At 40.7% G+C, this 27,316-nt stretch overlaps 1 long non-coding RNA gene across 1 annotated transcript; it reads right to left on the bottom strand.

Moving 5' to 3' along the window:
• Positions 1-18,448: 18,448 nt before the first annotated feature.
• LOC142056735 (uncharacterized) lies at positions 18,449-20,990 on the bottom strand. Its single transcript, XR_012660425.1, has 3 exons — positions 20,908-20,990; positions 20,748-20,802; positions 18,449-18,536 (listed from the first exon to the last, which is right to left on the bottom strand). It is a non-coding gene; the product is annotated as an uncharacterized LOC142056735 (long non-coding RNA).
• Between the last annotated feature and the right edge of the window lie 6,326 nt (positions 20,991-27,316).

Here is a 27,316-nt window from a genome sequence, read left to right as displayed (position 1 = left end):
ACTGGAGTTCAAACACTTGCCAGCCAGCCAAGAAATGCAGACTCCCCCAATGATTAGCTGCAAGAAGCTGGAGGACGCTGAGGAATGTGATGGGGGAAAGGGCCACCCAGGGCCTGCTGCCATCCAGGAGTGCCTTTCTGCCGACTTCAGAGGGGCATGGAGCAGATGCCAGATCCATGGTGTGGATCAGCAGGCAGTGGTTATTTTCTTTCCTTGGGGTATTCAGAAAGGAAATGGGTGGTTGAGCAGAGGGTTCCAACAGCTCAGTAAAAGCTGTGAATTTCAGAGATTCCCAGCCAGAACTATGATATGGAAGTGATCCTTCCTTTGCACACTCACATCTATAGCTTACATACTCATATGGTCTCCTTTCCTCCTGCATATGGACACCTCACAGTCTTGTAATGTTTAACCTTACAGCATTCTTCTCCATTTCTACATAGATTTTCCTTGGCCAGCTAAGGCAGAGAGATTAAGGGTTGGGGAGGGTGGGGGCAGAACTGTTCTGCACCCAATAACAATTTATTGGGTCTTCAGAAGTGCCTAGATCCACAAGAAACACAAGGAGCTGGGTGCAGAGGTACTTTTAAATGCTCCTTGCATGCCTACTCCATTGTAAAGTGTTTAACACCTTTACAAAATGTGGCTCTGAAATATTCTGTCAGCTTGGTGAAGTGGAGAGTGTCAGAGCAAGAAATCTCAAGTCTCATACCGGCACTGACCATTAGCTTCTTTCTTTCTTTCCTTTTTTCTCTCTCACATTTTCTGTCTCTCAATGACATTAAAATAATGTAGAACCAAGTAAAACAGAGCCATATCTTTTGCTGGAAGAGGAGCAAAAAGATGGAAATTGACTCAATATGTTCTGTAACAACTCACAGTTGAGATTCATGGAAGTTGAAATCAGACAAATTCAGACCAAAACTAAAACTATGCCTTTTTTCTTTTCAGCAGTGAAAACGATTAACCACTGGCACAGCTTAAAGATGTCTGTAAGATTTTCCATCACTAGAAACTTATAAATAAACATTGGATGGCTTTTAAAAAGAAATGCTCACGTTTAAGTAAAAATCAATTCAGGGAAGACCTATGACCTCTGTTACATCAGATCAGATGGTCATAGTAGTCTTTTTTAGCTTTACAATCTGTTAATTAGATCTTTCTACTCCCTTCTGTGGGATCACCCCTTCAATTCCACTCCTTCTCAGCATCAGAGGTACTTAATTCTTGAGTTCCTGTAGACTTTTGGTTTTTTCTCAGGCACCCAGCCAGGAGAAAGATCTACTAAAAATACCATTAACCCCTGCAAAGCTCATTTAACTGCTGCCATTTCTTTTCTCATGTTCAGGACACTTGCTCATCAGATGGCAGTGCAAGATCTAGAGGGACAGCCCAAATTCTACAGCAGGAAGGAAAGTCCTGGAAAATCCTAGTGGGTATTGGGGCATCGCCCACATTGGGGAGTACATTTGCGGTGACAATGACAGCCAAATGTGGCTGTAGCCCATTCTCAATCTCAGATTCACCTTCCACCTCTAAATCTGAGAACTATGTATTGTTTTAACTTCAAAGTGCTCTTGAAGAAGCCAGCCTGAGCATGGATGGAAATTTATTCATAGAACCTAGACAAATGAGGCACAGGCCAATCCACCACTAGGTATTTGGAGTTCGATTCTTCACGAGCGCAGTGTGGTTATTTTCAAGATGCGCTATAAGCAGCCTGACGTTAATCTGAATAAGAAACACTTCAGCTCAGTATGATTGAATGTGATCATCTATTCTTCACTTGAAGACAGAACTTCTGCATAGTTCTCTCTGGCTGTCCCCAGTAATAACAAATCTATTCACTCCGGAGATTTGGGCTTTTCTTCCAATCAAGTTTTAAATGGCTCAAGATTATTTACCTTGTGTTTTTTTTTTCTTTCCTCAAGATGCTATATTTTAGTTTGCAAATACCATCACTCAGCATTCCTTGCCACTCCATGAAAAGTATAAATTTGAGACACTTTTTCCATTTGGGTACACCCAGGTACACCATTCTCGCTAAAGTGCCTCTACATTTTGCTGCAGAAGTAGCTAAAGGATATAAAGAAACACCCAAGCCAGCTCTAAACTTCTTCAGACTCTGTTAGTACCTTAGTGCAGCAGCATGGATGTCAGCGCACACACATTTTTCATGTACCATGACTATCAAGTAAGAAAATAATAGTTACCATTCAACACATGTCGAGATAAGACTGAACTGATAATTCTACATGCATTACTCAGTCCCTGGGACAGGCGAATGGTTTAAATTATTTGGGAGTTTGGTAAATAAGTCATTTAAAGAGACAGCAGCAATTGCTAGTGTTATCCTTATTTACAGGGATAGTTTTTACAAATTATGAATTAATAACACACTTTTTCTTATGACCTCAGAAATGCACCTTTTCACAGTAAGGGAGATTTTATCAGTGATTCAAACCTACAGCAGGTCATGAGGCTAGAAAGTAAATTAAAAGCTTCTCCCTGTATGAAAAATATTAGACACAATATTTTTAATAATATTACTGCACTTCTGTGGGTTCTTCTTGGCATTAGAGGGAGATACTAAATGCTGCCAGGTCGAAATCCCTCTAGCAGGGAAAGATTCATCTGACTTAACTGTGTATATCTACAGGGTGAACGCCCATATCAAAGGCAGTCACCTTCAGTTTCTTTTATGCCACTACACAATTTTAAAATGGAATTCATCTGCCTTATTTTAGGTGTCTACTGTAGGATGAGATGAATCACAACATAAAAGTGTCCATATCTCCCCACTGCCTATAAAAAACCACTACAACTGGCTCAGCTGTAGACATCTGCACTGCAAACCTTTCCTGTTGTGTGGCTGCTGTCTCCAGCAACTGCCTTTTAATAGGTTGAGAGGACATGTGCCAAAATACCATTATTGAAGAGCATTAATGAAATCATGTAGGCAGCTAGTGTCAGTCAGATGTTTAAGTGCTGTGAAAATGCCTTGACTTTCTGAAGGATGCAGTTGTAGGTGGCCTAGGAAAAAAAAATGAAGCTTTTTTTTATGCAGATACCTATTTCCATGTATCAAAGCATGACAAGCACTGGTCAATCCTACAGAAGAACAGCAAAGAATTTCCAAATGCAATTGTAACATCCACAGAGATGTGGATTGCACACTGGGGACATTTATTGAAAATAAGTCATTTTTAAAATTTGGACTAAATTAAGATTATGAAAGAGATCTCTCCCTTCCCACTGATTTGAATAATTGATTTATCTATTGATTACTGTGAGAATGAGGAATATAAAAATCTTCAGAGCCTTTGAATTTTTATGCCATATAAGTAGCTTTGAATAATCGCCTCACAGTATGTATTTAGTCCTTGAAACGGCTGCTTCTTTGCAAAGGTAGGAAACCAAAGAATTTCAGTGGGTTTTTTACTGAGCAATTATCTTTTTGCCATGTTTCCTGAACTTGTATCTACTTCATTATAACAATCTATCATGACGAACTGTTTTCCCAGCTTATAAAACCACCATTCTTCGAAGTTGATAGCAGCTGTTTCGTAGCTGTCATACCATATAATATGGGTAAGGTCACTGCCTGTAGCAAATCTGTAAGCTAAATTACAGAATTCGATCTGATGCCAAATTTTAAAAGCAGAGATAACACATTATTGTGAACTGTGGTGTCCAGAGTTTAATGTATTTCTTATTAAAATCAATGGAAAGTTTATTTCAGAGGATTGGATCGAGTCCTAATTACATGTTGACAAATGCTTCCTGCATGCCAATTCCGGTGTTAAAACGGCTGTTGATTAGATGTCCTTATAATGTACTCTCAGTCCTGTGGCCAGTACAACAATTAATTTCTATTGTCAAAATTAAATTTAATTAAAACTAATTTTACTATTGAACACCAGATAATTCACCCTGGTATTTAATTAGATATCAGTCTCACTTCATTTATCAGCAGCCCTGGTTAACTGATGATGTCCCAGTTGACTGGAGGTTAGCAAATGTGATGCCCATCTCCAAGAAGGGCCAGAAGGAGGATCTGGGGAGCTACAGGCCTGTCAGCCTGACCTTGGTGCCGGGGAAGGTTATGGATCATCTTGAGTGCCATCACGTGACATGTACAGGACAACCAGGGGATGAGGCCCAGTCAGCATGGGTTTAGGCAAGGCAGGTCCTGCTTGACTAACATGATCTCCTTCTACGACAAGGTGACCTGTTTAGTGGATGAGGGAAAGGCTGTGGATGTTGTCTACCTGGACTTTAGTACAGCCTTTGACACCATTTCCCACAGCATTCTTCTGGAAAAACTGGTTGCTCATGGCTTAGACAGGTGTACCCCCTGATGGGAAAAAAACTGGCTGGATGGCCAAGCCCAGAGAGCTGTGGAGAACAGAGCTATCCAGTTGGTGGATGGTCATGAGTGATGTTCCCCAGGACTCAGTGTTAGGGCCAGTTCTGTTTAATATCTTTATCAACCATCTGGATGAGGGAATCGAGTGCACCCTCAGTAATTTTGCAGATGACACCAAATTAGGCAGGAGTGTTGATCTGCTTGAGGGTAGGAAGGCTCTACAGAGGGACCTGGACAGGCTGGATCAATGGACCGAGGCCAATTATATGAGGTTTAACAAGACCAAGTGCCAGGTCCTGCACTTTGGTCACAACAACCCCATGTAACGCTACAGGCTTGAGGAAGAGTGGCTGGAGAGCTGCCCAGAGGAAAAGGACCTGGGGGTCCTTTAGATCAGACAGCTGAACGTGAGACAGCAGTGTGCCCAGGTGGCCAAGGCGGCCAACAGCATCCTGGCTTGTATCAGAATAGTGTGGGCAGCAGGAGCAAGGAAGGGGTGGTGCCCCTGTGCTCGGCACTGGTGAGGCCACACCTCGAATACTGTGTCCATTTTTGGGCCACTCACTGCAAGTAAGACATGGAGGTGCTGGAGCATGTCCAGAGAAGGGCAACGAAGCTGGTGAAGGGTCTGGAGCACAAGCCTTTTGAGGAGTGGCTGAGGGAACTGGGTTTGTTTAGCCTGGAGAAGAGGAGGCTGAGGGGAGACCTTATCACTCTACAACCTGAAAGGAGGTTGTAGTGAGGTGGGTGTTGGTCTCTTCTGCCAAGGAGCAAGTGTTAGGACAAGAGGAAATGGCCTCAGGTGGCACCAGGGGAGGTTTAGATTGGATATTAGGAAAAATTTTTTCCCCGAAAGGGTTGTCAAGCACTGGAACAGGCTGCCCAGGGAAGGGGTTGAGTCACCATCCCTGGAGGTATTTAACAGACATGTAGACATGGTGCTTAGGGAAATGGTTTAGTGGTGGGCTTGGCAGTGTTAGGTTAATGGCTGGACTTGATCTTAAAGGTCTTTTCCAACATAAATGATCCTGTGATTCTATGATTCCAGTTCTACCAGCACAATTTTACATGTTTTAAGATTGTAAAATTGCTGGTACAATTTTTACACTAACTGCACAGTGACCAGAATCTATCAAATTGCTTGGCAGATACAGCAGGACCATAGCAATCCTAGTTACAGTTCTCTTGATTCAGGAATGAGGTCCATTGCCTTTTTCTATATGATATTTCTTCCCTTGTCAATAATATTAAAGGTTCTTAGAAACCTTGGGCTGCACTTACAGGTATATGGTTATGTTTCATGACCACTTAAAGCCATGAATCTGGATTCACCTCTCACCAAAAGACTCATGACTCTTCCAGCTGGTTCTAATGTAAGGTAGGTGAAGGTATCAAGGACATAAACACAAGAAATAATAAAGAAAATCAAGGATTTTAGATCAAAATGGATCTCTGTTTGATGATACTGCAGAAAATGGCCATCTGGTTACTGGACCTTATATTGAGTTGGAACTTTCTAATAAATTATTTTTTTTATATAGAATCACAGAATCAAAGAAAGTCCTGAGTTGGAAGGGACCCACAGAGATCATCTAGGCCAAGTCCCGTCCCTGCAAAGGACAACCCCAAAATTCACACCATATCACTGAGGATGCTGTCCAGGTGCTTCTTGAATAAGACCATGATGAGGTGTCCCCTCAGACTCTTCTTCTCTCTGCTGAACAAACCAAGTGAATTTAGCTGCTCCTTGTACTTCATGGCCCTCCTCTGGACACTCTCTAGTAGCTTTGTAACCTTAATGTACTGTGGTGCCCCAAACTGCACACAGCACTCGAGGTGAGGCGGCACCAGCACAGAGTAGAGCGGGACAATCCCCTCCCTCAACCCCCTGCAATGCAGGGCTTGATGCACCCCAGGGAACGGTTGGCCCTCTTGGCTGCCAGGGCACACTGTTGACTCGTGTTCAACTTGGCGTTGACCAGAACCCCCAGGTCCCCCTGCAGAGCTGCTCTCCAGCCTCTCGCTCCCCAGTCTGTCAGTACAGCCAGGGGTGCCGTGCCCCAGGGGCAAACTCCAGCACTTGCCCTTGTTAAATTTCAACAAGAAGTTGGTGATTGCCCAGCTCTCTAGTGTGTCCAGATCCCTCTGCAGGGCCTCTCTGCCCTCCAGAACGTCAACAGCTCCTCCCAACCTTGTGTCACCAGCAAACTCAATTAGCATTCCTTCCAGTCCTGCATCCAAGTCAGTTATGAAGAGATTAAAGAGTACCGGCCCTAAGATGGATCCCTGCAAACCCGCCTCGTGACCGCCCGCCGGCCCGATGTAACCCCATTTACTGTAACCCTTTGGGCCCGACCCGTCGGCCGGTTGCTCACCCGCTGCATTGCGTGTTTATCCAGCCGTGTGCTGGGCATTTTGTCCAGGGGGAGGCTGTGAGAGACAGTATCAAAAGCTTCACTGAAATCCAGAGAGATCACATCGGCTGCCTTCCCTTGGTCAGCGGGTGGGTGACCTTGTCATGGAAGGAAATTAAGTTTCTTAGGCAGGCCTTTCCCCTCGTGAACCCGTGCTGGCTGGGACCAATGACTGCATTGTCTTTCAGGTGTTTTTCAATAACTCCCATAATAATCTTCTCCATAATTTTGCCAGGCCCAGCAGTGAGACTGACAGGCCTGTAGTTACCAGGGTCATCCCTGTTGCTCTTTTTGAAGACTGGGAGAACGATTGTCAGCTTCCAGTCAACTGGGAATATTTCATGTTCTATGATGAAACCGGGCCCATGTATCAATACATGCGTGCATGCATGTGTATCTTTCCCAGTCATTTTTTTCTTACAGCTTTTTTTGATGTTTCATCTTTTATTTCCCCAATGGAACATTGCTCTCTCTTCTTCTTTTTTGTCTCTCTGCATTTAATTTCTCTTCTGAGTTGGGGGCAACTGCTGGCTGCGGATCTATCCTTCTTGTAACTGAGACACTGCTATTTCTGTTCGTTAGGCCCTGCTGTGCCAGGGGATTTATTTGTGTGTGGCTATTTGTTTCTGGGCATTGGATTAGACTACTAAAGGAGCAGTTTGGGAGGCAAGGAATGCTGGAAACAGCTTTGTGTCAGCTCTGCTGAGCTCCAGAGCCTGGTTTCCAAAGTCTTCCTTTTACCGAACTATCAGATTTTCCAAAGCCAGCTGTCGATGACATGGGATGCCACTATTTTAGGAGATGTCCTTGCTCTGCCCAGTTCATAGTAATCTTTCAGGCACTTCCTCTTGTGTGCCCACCTTGACTCTACTATGAGCAAAAGAGGAAAGTGTCCTCTGCAAAATTTCACTCAAAGCTTAAATAGTGCTACACAATCAACAGAATTATGAGTATTTACAGCAGGTGAGGATCTGCCCCATGTTGGCTCTAAGTATATGACAAAGAATTATGTTCATTGACAGTACAATATGTTCTTATGGAAATGGATAGACTTTCACGAGAAAGAATAAATAATAAGGCTACAAATTAAGACTATTTGGTTCAGAAAGGAGTCAGAATAATTTCAAAAGCAGCTGCTCAGGACTTTACAATTATTTCACTATCCATACTGTCTGGAGGAAATAAGATGTGAATTCAGCTACCATATGGGACCACAAGGTGGGCCCAGCAAGAATAAAGCTTGTGAGGCTTGTAATGAATAATAAGTTATACAAATTAATCAGCAGTTGTCACTCTGACACAATAATCAAACATCAGAAAGCCACAGCTCCTGGGGGCAGTCCCACTGAAGAAAAAAAAAAAAGGAAACCACAAATCCCAAACATGAATAACACCTTAATGAAATACAGACCATGATGTAGACTGTATTCAGTGGAGAATTACAATTCTTTGGCATTCTTGGTAAAGGAAACTAGTGTGTTACTCCAAGTGTTTAATAAAGCCAACTAGTATGATCAAGTGTAAAATCTAATACCTCCTTTCTAGAGTTTTAAATCTTCTCTAGCTGGGAAATGAACAGCATGATCTAGCAACCTTTATCCTCCCTAGGGAAAATGATCCCACATCACTAATGTTATGTCAATGCACTTCACAGTATATACATTTGTTTTGCAAAGAAATGAACATTTAGCTATTTTTCTGATGGTATTATCAACAGTGTGCAAATATATCAAGTGAGCTGGAGTGAAGAATGACTGTAAGATAAGACATGCCTAGTGCAAACTAAATTAAACAAAGCAGAAAAGATTACATATGGTTCTAAGTAATGTTACTCTTCTTCTTAATCCTCAAATAGAGTCACTAAATTACACTTCCAGATTTAGTTATGATATTTACAAATGACTTAACTGTACATTTAAAGAGGGGAAACCGGCTACAAATGGGGGCAAGCTCATAATTTAAGGTCACAGTGGTACCAGCACAGAGCAAATGCTTATTACTGGGGTATTTTTGGTCATGGGGAATTCTCTTTCCCTAAGAACAAATCCCAGAAAAGCATATTTTTATTACATCTTCCAAATCTGGCATTCAGGCTTTATGTAAATATTCAAGACACAGAACCTTTCTTTTCAAAATGCTAGGAACTAGAGGCACAGCTGAGATTTGTTGGAGAATATTCCCTTTCAAATAATTTGTATGAGCAACCCAAAAACTAAAATATAAAAAAAAAATAAGAAAAAATGTAGAGAAGCATGAACAGGAAAATATTGTATGAAAAACATGGCATCTTGCTGGAGGCTACATAAAATCGCTTGTTTCTTCCTCCCCTAAACATAGCACCCCTAAGTACAGACACAAAAAAAAGTTCAAAATAAGGTTACCAGTTTTGTTTCTTTATAACTGAAAACAGGAGGTGCATTTTTTTAAGATTGTATCATTCTTGAGTTCAGTTGCCCAACTGCTCTCAGAAATGCTCTCTCATCTTTTGATACCCATCGTCCTTACGATTTTTTTCCCCTAGAGTACTTTTCATCTAACATCTGTCTCATTTTTCTCAGTAGAGAACCACAGTGCAGACCTAGACTTTGGAGGAAGTGTAAAGAAGTAGAGTACCGAAAAACTCAGACGTAGTACTGTGATTTACAGAAAATTAAACAGAGTTAATTTTGGCAGGAGCTAAATAAAGGCTATGTCATACAGTAAACTGAGCTGGGCAACACACACAACAACTTTGGAGAGCAACTCGAGTCCAGAGAGCTCAGGTTAGTTTAATACAAGTTTTATTTCAGCAAGAATTTGGTGGGTAAAAAAAGAAAAACAGCAGCTGCAACTGTTGCCGATAGCGTAGGACTCTGCCGGCACGAATCATGATGATTTGAAGTTACTCAGTTTTTGGGGATCTCTCTCCACCATATACACTTTGCCAAAGAGGTACTGGCTATCATCCACCACAGAAAATTGCATTCTTATATTTACCTACTTAGAAAGATACACCATCACATTGTGGTACCTGAAATCAGCCCCAAACAGATCCTTGCAGTTCAGTGGGAGATTGCCTAAATGTCAGCAAGGGCAGAAGCTCCTGAAGGCTTTATTCTTCTAAATCATTTTACTTGCATACATTACTCCCATAGGAAACAAAAATGTGCCTTGTGCTTCTGAGATTCATTTCTAATGATTCTTATCATCAGTCAGCTTAAAGATTAATAAATTTCATCCCAGTGAAGCAACAATAAAATACATGATGATAAAGTTGGAAACAAGTCCCATAGAGAACACAGAAACCAGTCTCCTCCCCTAACTGTCATTTAGGATTTCCCCCAGCACCCAGCTGTGCAAGCTGAGGGAAAAATTCAGCAAAAGTTCGCTTCCTGAGTGTTACTGTTCAGGATCATCCTCCAAAACTAACTTGGTAAGCTGAGCCTGCCTTGCCTGTCTCGGAAACTCCACTCTGAACCATCTCCCTCCTCCTTTTTCAAGGTGAAAAAACTCTCTTGTCACTCTTTTTAATATCTTTATAGAGAATTTCTCCCCCCCCCCTTCTCTTTTTTTCAATCTGTTAATATTTCTATCAAGTATGCTTGTGACAATCCCCCACCTCCCCTCCTGTATTCAGTGGGATGAATCCAAACACAAAATCTAGCCATGCCAAACACAACCCTCCATTCTGCATGGCTTTTGGAGGTCCTAATCTTATGTTCCTAGACTTAATCCTTCTAGAATGCATAGAAACTTATGATAATTACATTTTTTGAAATGCTGTAATAATTTAAAAATCACATAACACGACTATATATCACTGTCTAGCACTTCATTCTGGGTCTCCAGTAGAGACAACTCATGACAGATTAATCACAGAGATATGGCATTTGGGGAGCTTTGTCTGAAAGCTTTTCACACCTCTCCCTCCAGGTTGGGTTAGCACTGGCTGCTCACACCTTGCCCAGATCTAAAAGCTGGCATTTCTTGCCTCCCACCACTGCTTTTGCTGCCAAGCAAGGAATGTGGTGCCCCAGCCGCCACACCACAGGGTTTGTGGGTCTCTGAACGCCTCAGATTTTTCTTTTCAGGCCAACAGATAAAGTTTTGTAGCTGGTATGCAAGCACTCTGCTTTAAAGCCCCAAATCTAATAACCAGAAGCTTTTTCCTTTCTGTTCCATAGAAGACTCTGTCCTTGTTCAGCTAATTACAACCTAATGAAATCATAAATGCAGGGAAGATAAGCTTCCCTCGGTGTCTAGGACTGGCCTTAAGATCACCTTCAAGTCCAGATCTGTCAACTAGTTGTCAAACAATCCCACAGCACGCCTCCCAGATGCCCTCTCCAGCCACAACAGCAGCTCAGCTGAATGTCCTGGCATGCAGAAGAGCCATCTCCACCCTCTTCCAGCCACCTCTTTCTGCATTGCATCTGGGTCTGAAGCATCGCCTGCCCCACAGCGATTACAAAATCCCTGTTCTTCAAGTCTTTCTCTCTTTTCGCTACCACCCACAAAAAGAGGAGAGACCCTGTGTATGTAGCCATCACTGGAAGAGGTCTGGCAAGGCCATGTGTTACAGCTATGCTCAAGAAACGAGAAGCTTATTCCATAGGTAGTCTCAAATCCTTCTTTCTGAAAAATGAGCAAGATAAAAAGTTGTAACTGGGGGGTCCCCTAAACTATAATTTTAAAAAGAGGATGAAGGAGTCTGGGATCCTTCCTAGCTAACAGCATTTTCATATGTATTGAAAAAGCGAGTCACTAAACAAACTATGCTAATGAAATGCTGAGGTGTTTCTGGAATTGCATCATTTTGATGAAGAAGCTTGCAGCCTCAAAGCTGGCCAGTGAAAACCAAAAAGGCCAGTCTCCAGGTCTGTGTGCATTCTTCAATTTTTGGTGACTTTGTGCAGGAGGAAATTTCTTTGTGCGTGACCTTCTGGTTCCCAAACAGAAGAGATATGCTTAGCTCATTGCGTTACAGAGTGAAGCAGTGAATCAAAACACTTGAGGTCTCTCCCAAAGGCATAGCATGACCTTGGGCAATTCCCTTCAAGACTATTTGAAGAGCTGATATTAAACAGCATGTCCACATTTAGTAAAATAAATAAGACGCTTTTATGCTAGCAGCTGGCGGGCATCCTCGCCTTCCAATGAAAATCTGAAGACCTTTTTAATGAAGTGTGCTGGAGCCACAGCCCGATTCTGCTTCCAAAAAGAAAAAAAAAAAAAGCAAGCACACCTCGTTAGATGCCAGTATAACCTTTCAAGTGCCCAAATTCAGAACCATGAGGTTTCTTTTCTTGGTACTTCTATTTCACCCTGTGAAATACTGAGATTACATTTACCCATCAGACACAAAATTTTGAGGTTACCTTAACTGTTTGGAAACTTCTAAAACTTTCAGCTGAAGAGACCCACCAAGACTTACAGCTCTGTAATAATTACAGTTACTAAAAGACATATTTTGCTTATGAATTTCAGTGTATAGTGCTTCTACAAACAGCATTCACAAGCCATAAGCAGTCACAGTCCGTCATGCAAGAAGGACAACCGGAAATTTTGGAAATGGACTTTTAGGGTGGGGGAAGATTCAGGCAGGGCAAGTCATATCAGTGAAAAACAGACACCGTGCAGGACGTATGCATGGAAAATTACCCCACAGAGACCTTAATAATTTCCATTCAGTTATACAAACATTAACACAGCTATCACATAGGGAGAAATGGCTGACCATAACTCCGATGGTTCTCATACCGTCTTCAAGTCTGTGCTTTCTATTTTATACTCTAATTAGGAAGCCCACAAATGCATAGGCAATGGTTCAGCTGCATAGTTGCCCAGCTATTAGTTCCTGAACTGCTTAGTTTCTTAAGCAGAGAAGTTGCAATCTCCTAAAGATTAAAAGACACATTTCTATGCTCACATTCCTGCAGCTATCACTTTTTAAGGGTGCTCATTGCTAAGCCAATACAAACTGAAATGAAATTACAGACTGACAGAAAAAAAATAAGAAATGCAAAAGGGTCATTCTTAAGGAAACTCAAGCAGTCAAGCTCATGTCATGGACGGTTGCAGTCCAGACAGAGTTTTGCTCAAACTAATATACTTACTGCATTTCAAACTCTTAATTTCTGTTAATTCACACTGCAAAAATTTCCTCTCCTTACATATTGTTATGTGTCTTATTACATTTGGGAGGTTATTTGTCGCAATTTACTAGTAATACCAGAAATCTGTGTTAGTGGTTTACTGTGCTGTTTCTGCCCCCCAAAGAGGTCAGGTCTCCGTCTTTTAATAGGCCCATGTTTTTATTTTTTTGTCTCAACAAACTTCTTGCAAACTCCAACTACATGTGGTTACAAAGGAACATGAACTCTAATAGGAAGAAGTCCATTTGTTCATACATCTTGCAGTCTCACAGTCATCCATTTCAATATGAAGCTATAGATATGTTTGTATTCTCTCTAGCAGTTGTAAATGTTCATGCTAAACCAACTCTTCTTAGTTTCCTTTCTCTGTTTTTAATCCTAGAGTTCTGAACTGCACTGTCAACAAAATATTTCTTTTCCAATGAGAAAATTATTAATTTTTATGTAACCAAAACTAATGAATATTTCCACATACAATTTTTAGAGCTTAATTCTTTCTCCTTGATGTAACCTTGAGTCTGAATTTCCATGGTTTATATTATTCAGTTTGGATAATATATCCCTATAATTTCTTTCCTGTTCAGTGCTTGATATATGTTCTCAAAATTAATCCCATCTTAGAAAAGCTTTTTGTCTTAAAATGCCTGCAAATAAATCACTGTATTCTTAGATCATGGAAATTGTCAGTGATTAAATTCAATTTGGTAGGGTATGAGTGAATTTCCTCTGACTAGTTATCAACAGTATCTTGATTTTAGGTTTGGCTTTATCATTATATCTCCTACATTTACAGCTGCCTGTACTTTCCTTCAGCAGTTCTCCATATTTCATTTTGCAGATTGTTTTCTGCAGGCTCATGAATATATGGGTATTTGGCAGTGATTTTATAACCTATAATCAGAACTGAAAATTATAGTGATCCCATTTGTGTTATTATAGCGATCCCATTTGTGTTATTATAGCTTAAGAATATGTCAGACTTTCCATTTTAAACTTTTTACTGTAAAGAATCTACAACTGGTCTTTCTTTACTGCCAAATATTTCTGCAAAATTTTCAATAAGAATAATGTTATTTATTAACCTGAAATTTTTCTCAGGACTTCTGGCAGTGAGTGTGAGGAGATAGCTTCTCCTGAAGTTCAAAGAAAAAAAAAATTCTCTGATTTCTTGCCTCTTTATACAGTGACCACTTTTTTAGCCAAAAAAATTTAGATGGGTGTCTCTTTAAGGACCTGTAGTATTAATGCAGTAGTGGATAGAGGGATTACTTGAGAATGACTGGAATTATTTCCTTTCACTGGAAACATAATATGTTCGTTCAAGACAGTGCCAAGATTTTTCTGCCAGAGGAACAAAAGAAAGAACAAGAGAATCAGCTCTCCACTCTGACCACACAGCCTTATTTATTTTTAAACATATTATCATCCAAAATAAACCAGATCTTCTCACACCCCGCAGCATCCTCTAGATGAGGAGACTGTAGATGAGAAAATCAGAAAGTGCTCTGCCAGAGTTGGCAACAGGAGAAGAAACCTGAAGAGAAACCAAGGTGCGACTGGCCGGGAGACACACTCATACCAGCTGCTTCCTTGGCATTTCCCACTGACTTAACTAAAAGCTAGGATCCTCAATCTGTGGCCCTTTGCAATATCTCCAAATGCTGCATGCAACATGTCCTACCTTCTCTTCTCTTTTTGCCTTCAGCAGGAGGAACAAACTGTTCAAACGTGATAAAATTTGGCCCTCCAGCTTCTTAAACCTACAGGTGAAATGACAGACAGTGCACACAAATCCATCCTAGAAAACAGTAGACTTGGCAACTGCTAGTATCTCTCACCTCATCACTTGAATTTTAGGTATTCTCAACTTCCAGACCTTTGTTCTGCCCTAGGTAGCATAATCTAATTTCCTTTAAATTTCAGCTGCTTATTCTACCACCAGCTCCCGTGGGACACTGGGCAAACAGTATAACCCAGTTTTCCAGGGAAGCTGGGAAATTATAGCACCCTCAGAGCGCAGTGAGACAGGTCAGCTTGCTCTGGTTTGGTGAGCTCACCCCTGAACACTTTGGCCCTGGCTAAATCTAGGCTTTGAGGATATCAGAGGTGGATCTCAAACACGAGAGGCAACCAGCTGCCAAAAAGCCTTGCCATGTCTTCACTAACTCCATTTACAAATGGGAGATGGTGACAGTTTGATTGCAAAGCCTTGATGCTATGGAAATTGGTTGTGCTGTAGGAAGAAAGAGGACTGTAGAAAAAGTACTGTAGGAAGAAATACAGACTTCCAGCTTTGTTCTGGTGATGCACAACTCCTGGGTCTGCAAATAAATCAGAAATCTTGTGAGAACAGTCCTGGTTCTGAGGGTCTCTGTGCTTTCATTTCCACGAGTATATGGAAATGCTACAAAACAGGATTTTTGTCTCCTGATATTTGGTCCTGCTTAGTGAGAAGGATTTCTTGCTGAGCTGGGGTTTTTTTTTGCCAGTTAGTTTGCATAAAATGCTGAGGATTAGAAGAACTCAGTTCTTGACGTACTTAGCACATATATTTTACATATGTTTTAAAAGGGCAATAAGAATTATGAGGATTATGAGATATCACATGCCAGTTTTTCCACTACAAAAATACGTCCTGTTGTCAGTATTTCCATTCACTCTCACTGACTCTAACCAAAGGCAATGAGCACAAACATTGGAAGCATACTCTCGCCTTCAGTGGATTTTCTCCAAACCTCAACATGGTATGTCTGACGTGAACACATATGGAACATCTATTGCCTTTGAACTAAAACCTACAGTGAGAGGTTCTTTAGAAATGCAGACAGAGCTGCCAGCATTGTGAATGCCTGTTGGAAGTAAAGAATGAGAAAACTTTATAACCTCTCTCCTCTGTGTTCCCCAGCGACTCCCTGGCTGTTGTGTTAGATCCTCGGCATCAAAGGTGGGTGGCAGACAGTAGAAGCAACCTTAAGCATTTGTACAAAAACCTGGACAAGGCAAAAATCTCTTTCTCAAATGGCACTGCCCTGCAAATCTTATTTCACACCTGCAGTCCCCCTGATGTCATTGGGTGATCTCACGTTCCCTAAAACTTATCCACACAGCCAAGGGCCAGCTCTGGATCTCCTCCAACAAGTAAAACATGCCTTAGACGGGGAAGAGGACTCAGTGGTGCATTGGCACCACAACACGCTTTGTTGAAAGCTGGCTGGCCAGGACAGCCATGGAGGAGCTTGCCTGCGGTGGGTAAAAGCTTTTTATTTAAGAACTTGTCTCTACCCTACAAAGTCAGCACTGACTCACTGGTTTCCCAGTGTATTACATGCATTGAGCAAGCTAAAACCCCTGAACCCAGCGCACAGACCCGCAGGCGGCATCGCTTTCCCTCCCTGGGCAAAGAGCTCGCTCCTGAATGAAGCACTGTAGTCACAGGAGTCATTTTTTGCCTGCAAACTTTACATTGGAAACCCTCGTGAATGTGACCCAGGCTAAACAGAGAGAGTTCATAAGCTTTTGGAGGTAGCATATTCCATATTTTCCCTGCAGTTTATTGGCAAATTAATTCTAATGCATTCAAATTACATCATGAAGTGTAATGTAGAAATCTTTCATGAAGGTTACCTTAATAGAGTGTGAAAACCTGATGAACGGTAATTCAGAGGGAACTGCTTGGCCCATCTCCTATTTACTTGGAAACATTACTGCCTTAAAAAACCCTTAAATATATTACTTGTTTTTATGGCTCAAAAACCTTTAATTTGAAGATTTTTATGACTCCCTTACAATACACATCAATTTTAAAAATGTTTTAAACTAAAACGGATCATTTACTGCCAACTGTGCTTCGGGCATATCATTGATTAGTCCAAGTGTGATAAAACAACCTTGTTTTTATTCATACTTTAAGAGAATAATAAAACCTGCACACTTGGAAATACTGAAGCAATATCTTGGCCCACAGCTATTTAAGTATGAATTATTCACGTCTAGTTTTTTTTTTTCTTTTAAATTCATGAATCCCCAGAATGGTTTTATAAAGTGTATCAGTGAAACCATGTTTCTAATTATTAAGGGGGAGTGGATCAGAATGCATCGTATATGTAAAGAGGTCATTTTTTGTCTTCTTTTGCAAGCCACTGTGTATCTCCTTGGAAATTATTTATTCAGTATTCACACTATATTTTAACTGGTGGCCCACTGAAAAAGAATACAGGTAGAGTTACTTTGTTCAAACAACTCTGCAAACAAACTTATTCTCACACCCTGGAACTGCCTAAATATACCCATTTAGGGATTTCACAGACAACCGACTGGGAGCACATTGCCTGGAACTGGTCTGGAGTAATCAGAGGAAATTACAGGAAAAGAAAGAATGTTTTTGCATCCTCAGCAGAAAAGGCTTGTGTAACAGTGATAGGGTGTCTATCTGGATATTACACTGCTGTGAGCGGGACTTTTTCCTTAACTGCTGCAAAATGTCATAGACAGAAATATCTTTTGTAAGTGAAAAAAACAAAACGTCAGTCCTACTTCTGCAATCCTTCCATCCTCTGTAACCTAACAATGCTTTCTGCGTACACCATGGTCTGATCCGAGACAGCGGAAAGAATGAGATGAGATAATGCTTTTTCTTGTTCCATCATTGAATTTCAGTAGTACATCAGCAAATCACTTCACCTCAGTGCATCTCCAGTCCCTATACACACACACAAGGCTTTGTTTTATTTGGAGCATAAACTTTTCAGTCTAAGAAACACTTTTCTAAATGTTTGTACAGTGCTCAGTGTAACCCTGTCCTTGGTAAATACTGAATTAATAAAGTTTATTTTTTCTTATACAGTCACAGAAAACTATATGGGTTGTAAGGCACCGTGGACATCATCTAGCCCCAAAACCAGTTCAGAGCAGGTCCAGCTAGGTCAGCCTACACAGGGACTTGTTGAGTTTGGCATATCCCCAGAGATGGAGTTTCCAAAACCTCCCTAGGTCTGTGCTTCTGAATGATCAACCTCACAGTGAAAACCTTTCTCCTTTTGTCTAACCAGAATTTCTCCTGTTTCAATTTGTGTCCATTACCACAGGACTCCAAGAACTTTCTTGGTTTGTCCTCTCCGTAGTCTCAATTATGTTGCTGGACACAGCAGTAAGATCTCCCTTTGCCTTTTCTGGTTTTGCTCAAACTTCACGTTCTCCAGCCCCTTGACGATCCTCGGGATGCCCCACTCACTCTGGTATGTCCATGCCTTTCTCGTACCTTCAAAACTACACAGATCTCCAGATCCTACTTCACATGCAACATGATATTCTCAAAATCTTCTGATGTTTTACATGTAGGTTTTCCACTTTTTGAAGAAATTTGTAATCAGTAGCTCAGAACTGAGTACAACTGCCATAGTTGTACCCCAGGAATGATGCTGTATATATGTGACTATGATAGCCATAGATAAAACCTTAAAAATACACCAAGTCCTCAACAGTAAGACAGAGGAAACAGAATGATTAAAAGTTACTGGAAGAAAGGAAAAGTGCCAGGTAGCAAGCAATGGCTTTAGATGCTGATTGTCTCTGCCAACTTGAAAGGAACATCTCCAGGCAGCCATAGCAGGTAAAATGGTCCTGTAGGATGGAAACACAAAATTAAGGAAAGTTGACAGATACAGAAAAAATGAAAATTTTCTGTGCCACCAACCACCAACCATGTACCATCCAGTCTTACAAATAATAACATCTCAGACAAAAATATATAATGGAATAGCATTAGCAGACTGTGATTTGCAACGCTCACAGTTCTTCCTAGGACTTATAGATTTATCTAAATGTTTGTTACTGAACACACCTACATCTTTTTTAGTCTGAAAAACACCCAGTAACACAGCACAGAGCTTGCAACTGTAAAATATGCAAAACCAATCCCTTAACTTGGCTTTAGGGTCGCATGTGGTTGTACTCTTCAGATGTATCTGCCATGCTGGGCTTAGCACACAACTAGCCTGGAGGAATTGTGGCATTTCTTACTCTTAGTCCACAGCCAGGTGGGTTAAAGGACTTGTCTGACATGGAGGAAGCTCACGTTTAAGTTAAGCTTTTTTCACTGCATGGCTCTCTTTCTAGACTAAGGCAATTCTTCCGTACGTGGCTACAAGCAAATGTCTGGAAGTCTGTGAAATTTTCTGTATGATGTGTTACAGAAGTATCAATCAACAACAAAATGGGTCTTCAAGGTGCTGAGAGTAGAAGCTTTAATGTGGTTTACCTTCTCTTGTGAATCTAGTGCCAAATCTTTAAACAGGCATTACCATCCTCACTACAGAACTGCATGTTTTGAAAACTTCCCAGCTCCTGGTTCAACTCATCAAGATCTATTAACCTCAAATTCTGCATAGATATAGTCCCATCGCCACAATGGGACACCTCTGCACAGTTTGAGCTAAACCAAGCCATGTGTTTGAATATTTGCACCAAGGGAGTCAGACAACAGAGGTAGTCTCCCCTCACTGACATTTTCCTAGTTTTATTTGACTCATAAAATATTGAAAGGCTGGAATCAGAAAGTAAAAAGTATTTTAAGCTGCTGGACATGACAAAAAGCAATGCCTTTGAGTAGCAGTCTGGTGAATCTGTTGGGGAGTGATTAGACATTAATAGCAGCTTTGTATACTTAATAAAGTTTGCATAGCTAATTTGCACTTTATAAAGTGTGGCATTGTTCTGGAGTGTGGCCCTGACATGGACCTTATGAAGCATGCAGCAGGCAATACAGACTTTATGAAGTCCACATTGAGGGTAAGTATCAAATTAAATAGGAAAATCTCACCAAGGCCTGACACGTGACCTAGCAACTCATGCCCATCTGCTCCCTGAAAGCTCCCGTTTTACTGATGCCATAGGACTGCACTCAAAACACAAGTCTTAGGCATATTTTACTAGTTTGTGAAATTATTTTAATATTCAAGTGTTCAGAATCTTAAGTAAATCTAGTGTATTAGAGAAAAAAAAAAAACAAAGAAACTAGAAAATAGGTATGGAATGGGTATGGAATACACTAGTAGAAAAAAAATTCATCAGCATAGTCATATGTGGTCACTCATATGGATCCTTCCATAATACTCTGTACAATATGGGGAAAAGCATGTCTGGCGAGACTGTTGTTCTGTGGGTTTCTCCTGCAGACCACCTTCTTCTGAAAAAAATTTCTCTTGAAAACGGGGCACTCATTTTAGGACAACTTATCAGTGCAATAAAAAGCCATGGATCTTCTAGGTCTTCCTCTAATTACTAAATTTCTTTCTTCATAATGGTACAACTTCAGCAGGACAGGGGAAAAGAAAAAGTGCGAAGGAGGAGGTGTGATGATCCCACCACTCAGAGCAGCCAGAATCCTCTCAATTAGTTGCTCTCGGAGCAGGCATGACATAGGTCTTTGAACCCCAGAAGATGGAGAAGGAATTGAACTTGAGCGTCTCACTTCCCAGGCTAGTGTCTTCTGACCTCAAGCTATTTTATAGCATTAGAAAAAATAAGTTTCAGGTTCTGAATAAGCACATTTTAAGGCTAAGGCTTCTGCTCTGATCATTGGATGAAAATTTATCTCTAGAAGTACTGAGGCTCTTCTTGAGACAGGCATCTTTAAAAAAGCATACACACAGGGCAGGTACCAACCGTGAAAGAACTGAAACATAAGCACTTGGGCAGTTGGGCAGTGTGTCTATCTTCAGGCCCTGGAGGATGGATGAAGGCATCTCACTGCAGCCTGAAGCAAGGCTCCTGGGAAGGTGGGATTCAAGATGTGCACTCTCTCTCTGCATTTGTTCTCGGCTCTTGGCTTACCTTGTTGGTTGTTGCTGAAGCCGTGCTGGAGTGCCCAAATACCCATGAATTCCCACTGTAAAGGGAAATGAAGCATCTGAACATGACTTCTGCTGTTTATGTGCAAGGAGGCCAGGTACCTGAGTGCACTCTCATGCTTAAATGTTAGACAAATACATACCTTGACCCTTTTTGGTCAGCAGGGCCTGGCCCTCATGTCTTTACCTTCAGTGAGGGCACATACTGGTTCTGGATGGCTGTGCTCTAAGTTTCAAATTGGGCAAAACTTTGCAAGTGCTTTTTTACCTCATTGTAAGTATAATCTATATTGGTTTTGGCTTATGTTGTATATAAAGAATGAAACTTCCTTTTCTTTAAGAAAATTTCTCAACGCATGGGTGTCCTGCGAAATATAGAAAGAGGATAGTTTATTAAAAAACAGACACAAAAAATTAACAGCTTTAAACATCATATGGATTTTTCCCCTTTTGATCAAGCTATCAAATAGATTATCTTAACCCACTTTTCAGGACAACTGAATATTCAGATCCATATTTTGTTTTAATTAATCAAAATACACAAAACCTCTTAGTTTACAGATTGGTCATTTCAGAATTATAGTTTTAGTGGTCTCACATGCAATAGTTAATCAGGTTTTGGGTTGCTACATTGTAGACACTGGAAAGGATCTTTTCCTTTTTAATTTAAAAATTATTAGAGTGTACCTTTACAATGCAGACAACGCAATTTTTCCAGCTACCAAATCTATGAGCTAAGATGATTGATTTTATCTAGTTTAAATCAGTATGAAATTGATTAAATGACCTGGCAAATTCTCTCATTCAGCTTGAGAGAGAAAAACCCAGTGCAATGTTTCAACAGCTGCTTCATTGCTTGTCCATTACTTAACAACTAAAATACAGCAGTTTATGTATGACTGGGCAATGTACCGATATTGGTTTAAAGCATCATTATGAGTCTGGTAAATAGGTTTAGACTAGGGATATGAAAACAAACTCTCTGTAATTTTCTCTAGCAGTGTTTAAAGGGCTTATGATTGGCAGCATAACTGATTGTATTGACCAAAAGAGCTGTGGACATCTGGCTTTCTAGCCCTACAGATGAAAGACCATATGTTATAAAAAAATGTAGTGTGGGAGAGGAAAAAATCATTGTAGGCTGAATACATGAGCAGGGGTCAAAGCTAACAGAAATCCAATCCTGTCACCAATGTTGCTCCAACAGAGGGGGAACAATGTAGGGCTGTTGGGCAATGCAGAAATGTCGTTGACTTGTTGGCCAACATATAGTTGAGCTGACAGCAGAATATCTCTGAAAACCTCAGCAATCTCTCTGCTTCACCTTCCCTGAGAAGATGAATAATTTACGTTACAAATGCCTGCAGTGTACCAAAAGTGTCTTGTGTCCGTACCTTCAGCTGTTTCACCAAGTTTCAACTGAGTACAATGTAGCTGGTTAGGATCAAATTAGGGTATATTACAATTTTCAACATCAATCCCAGTTTTCCCGTGCTTACAGTTCTGAAAAAAATGCATCCATTCAAATTCATTGCAAGTCAGTTATGAAGGGACCCAAGCCCTCCATTCACCCATAATTAACTGTTTGATGCCCTTTTTTCAAATGCTAACATCAAAGTTGCGATCATAAGCTTAAAATCATTTGCTTGTGCTGTTCCCTATTTGAGCTCACAAAAAGATATACGAGCTTTATAGGACCAGCTTGCAGTGTGGGCTGCTAAAACAGCAATACCTCTACTGGTTTAGAAAAAGATGTTATTTCTAAATGTAAATTAGGAAATAAAGATGTTGCTTTACATAACACCAAGTGGCATATATTTCATTTTTGTCAATGATCAATAAAAATAACATATATTGAAAATCATATATAAAAATTGTGCTCAAGAAGGGGTACATATTAGAGATCTTTAGTTTTCTTGAAGTCAGTATAATACATTTCAGAGACTAAATAAACAAAATTCACACCACGCTGGCTGGCATTTTGAAACTCAGCATACCGCTGCAAGTTTCTGCTGAACTGAGCACTTTTTACACTTTGAAACAAACATCTGTGATTCAGTGTGATAGATTTTAATATAGTTAGGCAATACAACAAGGTGTGTTTTAGAGAAAAACGTGAGTATGAATGAATGGCTCTTGTAAGTTCTACCATACCCACTTTTAAATTATATTGAATAATAGGTTTCTCTCCAGATTTCTCCTATCAACTAGAAATAATCTTTTGTATTATTAAGTGAAGTCAACAGAGCAGATAAAAGGGTATTTTTTTCCCCAAAACATGGTATCAACCATTTGAAATTGGAATTTTCACATAGTATACTAAACTACAGCATTTGTGTATGTCAGTGGTTTAAGGTGACTTAATGCACTGAATTAAAAGGTGCCAAGGCACGATACATAGTACAGCCAAGCACACTCAAATCACAGAATTATTAACTTCCGTTATTTGTTTTCACTGTCTCACTAGGCAAAGTTACTTAAAGTAATTCTAAACAAGAGCAAGGGGAAAATATTTAAATTCATTCCGGGACTAGGAAAAGGATGTTATTCCCCACCTCCCAAGACAATTAGCAAATACGACGCTCAAGCCTGAACCAGTCCGTCTTGGGGTTTTAAGATTTTCCTAATCAATTTGATCCCAATCACCACCTAGGTGTAGCCTTCTACAGTTCTTCCCCCAGGTTTCATAAAGGATTTTACACAATATGGGCCCCAAACCAGACAACTGCTTTGATTTCAAGGAGCGCAGGCAGCAAGCAGAGCATATGGTCATTGCTCCTTGCAATCCCAGACCTTGCATCCTCAAGAAAGCGTGAAAGTTCTCTAGATACTTGCAAAAGAGCATTGCATAACATTTAATTTCGTGTTCAGTAATCGTTTCATCACTGGCTTCAGATGATAAAGTGGATACAGATGTTCATCAGCAACAAAAACATATGCAAACAAGGAAACAATCCAAGAAGCTCCTAGCAATTGAAAAGTCCAAGGCTGACCATCACATGTTGCAGAGTCACAAACATTTATCTTTAGACCAGGAAAGTAATCTGACCCCTCCACCATCTATAGGAGTCTGGATCAGATTTTCTCATCTTACCCATACTTTAAGGGTAAGGCCATTTTATACAGGGTATATTTAAACCTCAGTTGCCTAAATATGCATAAGAATTTGCAACTTTCCAGCCAACCAGGATTTGCTCCTACAAATCTTCCCATATAAACAGTCCTCCCTACCACACCTTTTTCCAAAAATCTCCACTGGCTGAGAGGCAGAGACTCACAGCCTGGCTTTGCTGACCTGATTGCTGGTGGCAACAATGGGTAATAAGAAAAATTCCTCCTGGGGCCTTTCCTAGAGGTATTTTCTCTCCCAGCTTCCTAATGGAGGAGGAAAACACAAAGAAGATCATCTGCAGGGAGTAACAGATTCTGTTTGTTACCTCAAACATCCCAGACTCTATCCCCATCCTCTGGAGGGAATCATTCACACAGAGAAGATTAGCCAGAAGGATTAGCATGCAGCCAGATTATCCACACACACCGCTCAGTCAACTAAAAGAACCCAGCACTTTTTAATGCATTTTCTGCCTTTTAACCTCTCAGTTTCCGGAATTATGGTACTCATCCCTTTAAAGATCAACATATTTTAGGACATGCTGAATACACAATTGATGAAGATCCATTTGTGGTTAATGTGGCATGTCTGAGTCATTTCTCATCAGCCACAAGATGTCAGTGTTGCTGAATGTTATTATTCTTACCTGCAAAGAAGCATCTATAGATGTTGCTGAGGGTGGCTGTCAACACTGGGCTTTATTCAGTAAGACTAACCAAAAACCCAAGAAATAACACAACCAAGGACAATAAAATCTGCATGGCAAAGTGCAATTTGGTATTAACCGTCATAAGTAGAACTTGAACTACGTGGTTATCGCTGCCACCCTCTCCTAACGTGCAATTCTGTGTGTCTGTTCACAAGTCCCAGCTCATGCAACACTTAAGCTTGGTAGATGGATCTTGCACAGCAACATCGCTGGAAAGGAGCAACCAGAGATAACACAGAGCTGTTTCATCATGAAGCAATTTGTCCATCCCACCAGAAATGAAGCTGTCCAGGAACTCTGACTCCACCAGCTCTCACTAAATATGATATCTGAAATCAAAGAACGTGGTAATAGCTATCTCCCCGTTTTACTCTTGGTACACACTTCCATACCTCTCTGGCTCTGGCAGCAAACTCTGCCTACATGGCTCCATCCTGGAGATCTTTCTCTGCCCAGGCTTGTTTCCTCTCCGTATCACTTCCCCAATTGTATGAGCACACGTTTTTGTAAGGCCAAACTACAAATCAGTTTACTGGACTATCTGGTTTTAAAACACCCTTTCCTCTTCCCAACCCTTCCCCAAAGGCCAAGGTCAGGCAGAAGGGGAACTTTTGAACCGATATTGTTTTGGACTCAACGTATTGTGAAACTGCACCTCGGATTTCCTCTGCAGACCTACCAACCTGTAGGTTGATTATTTTTCTGCTTCCTTCTTGGTTGCAGGAGATTTGCTTCACCAAACACTGACTTGACTTCCACTTCTAAGTATAGCAAAGCATGGGTACAATTAGCATGAGAATTCCTGTTTACATTGTTTGCTGCTATTCATGTCCTCTGAACTTGTTTACTTTTGAAATCACAGGAAGCATGACTTTGGTGGGAGTGGAGGCAGGACTGTTCACTGTGAAAAAGAATTAGATGAATAGAGATAGATGAATTTATACACACTTGCAGTTATAAAAATACACAATGAAAACATTGTTATTTGAGTTGGGAAGTTAAGTAGACAGCTTACTACATTTGATCCATCTCTATTTTCTTTTCCAAAATACAAATATATCTCCCAATAAAAAATCCAACTATTTCAATTCTGGGAAGCATATTTAGGGGGAAAAGAAGATTTTTGCCTAAGTCTTACAGCCTCCCCTGCCCTTCTTTTCCTCCCAAAACACAACTCATTCTTTGAAAAATACTGCCATAGGCAAAGCAACAAAGATAAACCTCAGGGAAAGTCTTTCCTGTTTCCAAATCTTCCTTCCACTTGTGCTGAACACCTCAACTAGGAAAATCTATTCTCAGTTTAATAAAAATCGTTCTTCATAAAGACAACGTCTGACAGGTCCTCCCTGTTCCATTAAATAGTCTGGTTGTAGTGACCATAAATTCCTATATTTATCTCAGTCCCGTCTTTGCATTGTGTCGAAGGCACCGTCTTCCCTGCCGAAGTCAGAGATTCTGTTTACTTGACACATTCCTGCCTCCCCTGTTAGTGACAGCAGGCACAAACGTGCCAATATTCACAGGTCTCAAGTTGCTGGCATGCCCGGCTGTTGTGCAGAGGCGCGGGCTGGCTCCTCGCTGCGTGCACAGTGACCATTTGTCTGCACTTTCCGGCTGCCTGGAAATCTGGTAGATTAATGCCCAAAGTGGTACATTTGGCAGCAGTGCAATGGAGAGTTTCTCAGAAAAGGCTGATGGTTTCTGTTGAACTAGCTTGCCTCATTAAAAAGTTGCATTTGCTGGGGTCATCTCAGGATGAGGGTGGCTGGGATTTTTTTTTTTCCTGGGGTCCCACTCAGTTAAAGATGTTTTCACGCAAATTTTAAAATTTCCAAGCTATTTACCAAAACTACGTAGGCTTTCTGAGACTCTGCATTACAAACCCTAAGGGAGATGGATGTTAGTTTTTAGTATAATTCCTGGAAAAGTTAAAGAGGTGACTGAAGCAGGGTTATTTGATCCAGCTCATATGTACATAGCGGGCTAGCTTAGCTAAACAAGGTGTTGTGCTTCAAATAACTGGAGCAGTCTAAGAGGTAAAGGTTGGGACGGCATGGGAAAGGATTTCATCAGCCCAAAATTAATAAACACAGGGATGGAAATACAAGACTTAGAAACTAGAGAGTGGAGGAGTATCTAATTTCAGGCACTCTAGTGTAAAGGTGAAACAGCCTCATTAATGTGCGCTGGCATAAGCCAGTTCTGGCATCACAGCCCTGCCCTAAGGGTATGCCTTTTTCACCTGCTTTTGTTTTTCCTTCCCCCTAACAAACTAGGGGTTTTGCTGGTGGGAGGTAGGGTAAGGCATAAACTTAGGGCACCTCTTGTTGTTTTTCTTTTTTGAGTGAGGATTTAGAGAAAGAAAAATACAGTTCTTATTTTAAATTATGAAAGGGCAAACTTCAGCTGTATTGTTTAATTCAGTTTTACATGCAATAACCTTTCAAATGGTGCTTGAAAGTCAAGTCAAATTTCAATATAAATGATATTGCCAGGTTAACATTAACGTATGAGAGACTGCCCTTTATGTTTCGCTATCATCCTTTTGAATGTGTTGAACAGTAATTTTAATAGAATCATAAAAATCTTCAATTTCCTCTGTAGATTTAACCAATGCCAAGAGTAGTAAAAGAGTTATGCTTCTGTCTCATTTGTAAGGTTTGCGATTAACATCTCAGTTTTTGCATGTCTTGTGTACTCAGATCCTAAGCCTGCTACCTCTTTGCTTAGA

The sequence above is a fragment of the Phalacrocorax aristotelis genome, chromosome 4 (assembly GCF_949628215.1).
Source record: "Phalacrocorax aristotelis chromosome 4, bGulAri2.1, whole genome shotgun sequence".
Classification (NCBI taxonomy): Eukaryota; Metazoa; Chordata; class Aves; order Suliformes; family Phalacrocoracidae; genus Phalacrocorax; species Phalacrocorax aristotelis.
This window is presented reverse-complemented; position numbering and strand designations above follow the sequence as displayed.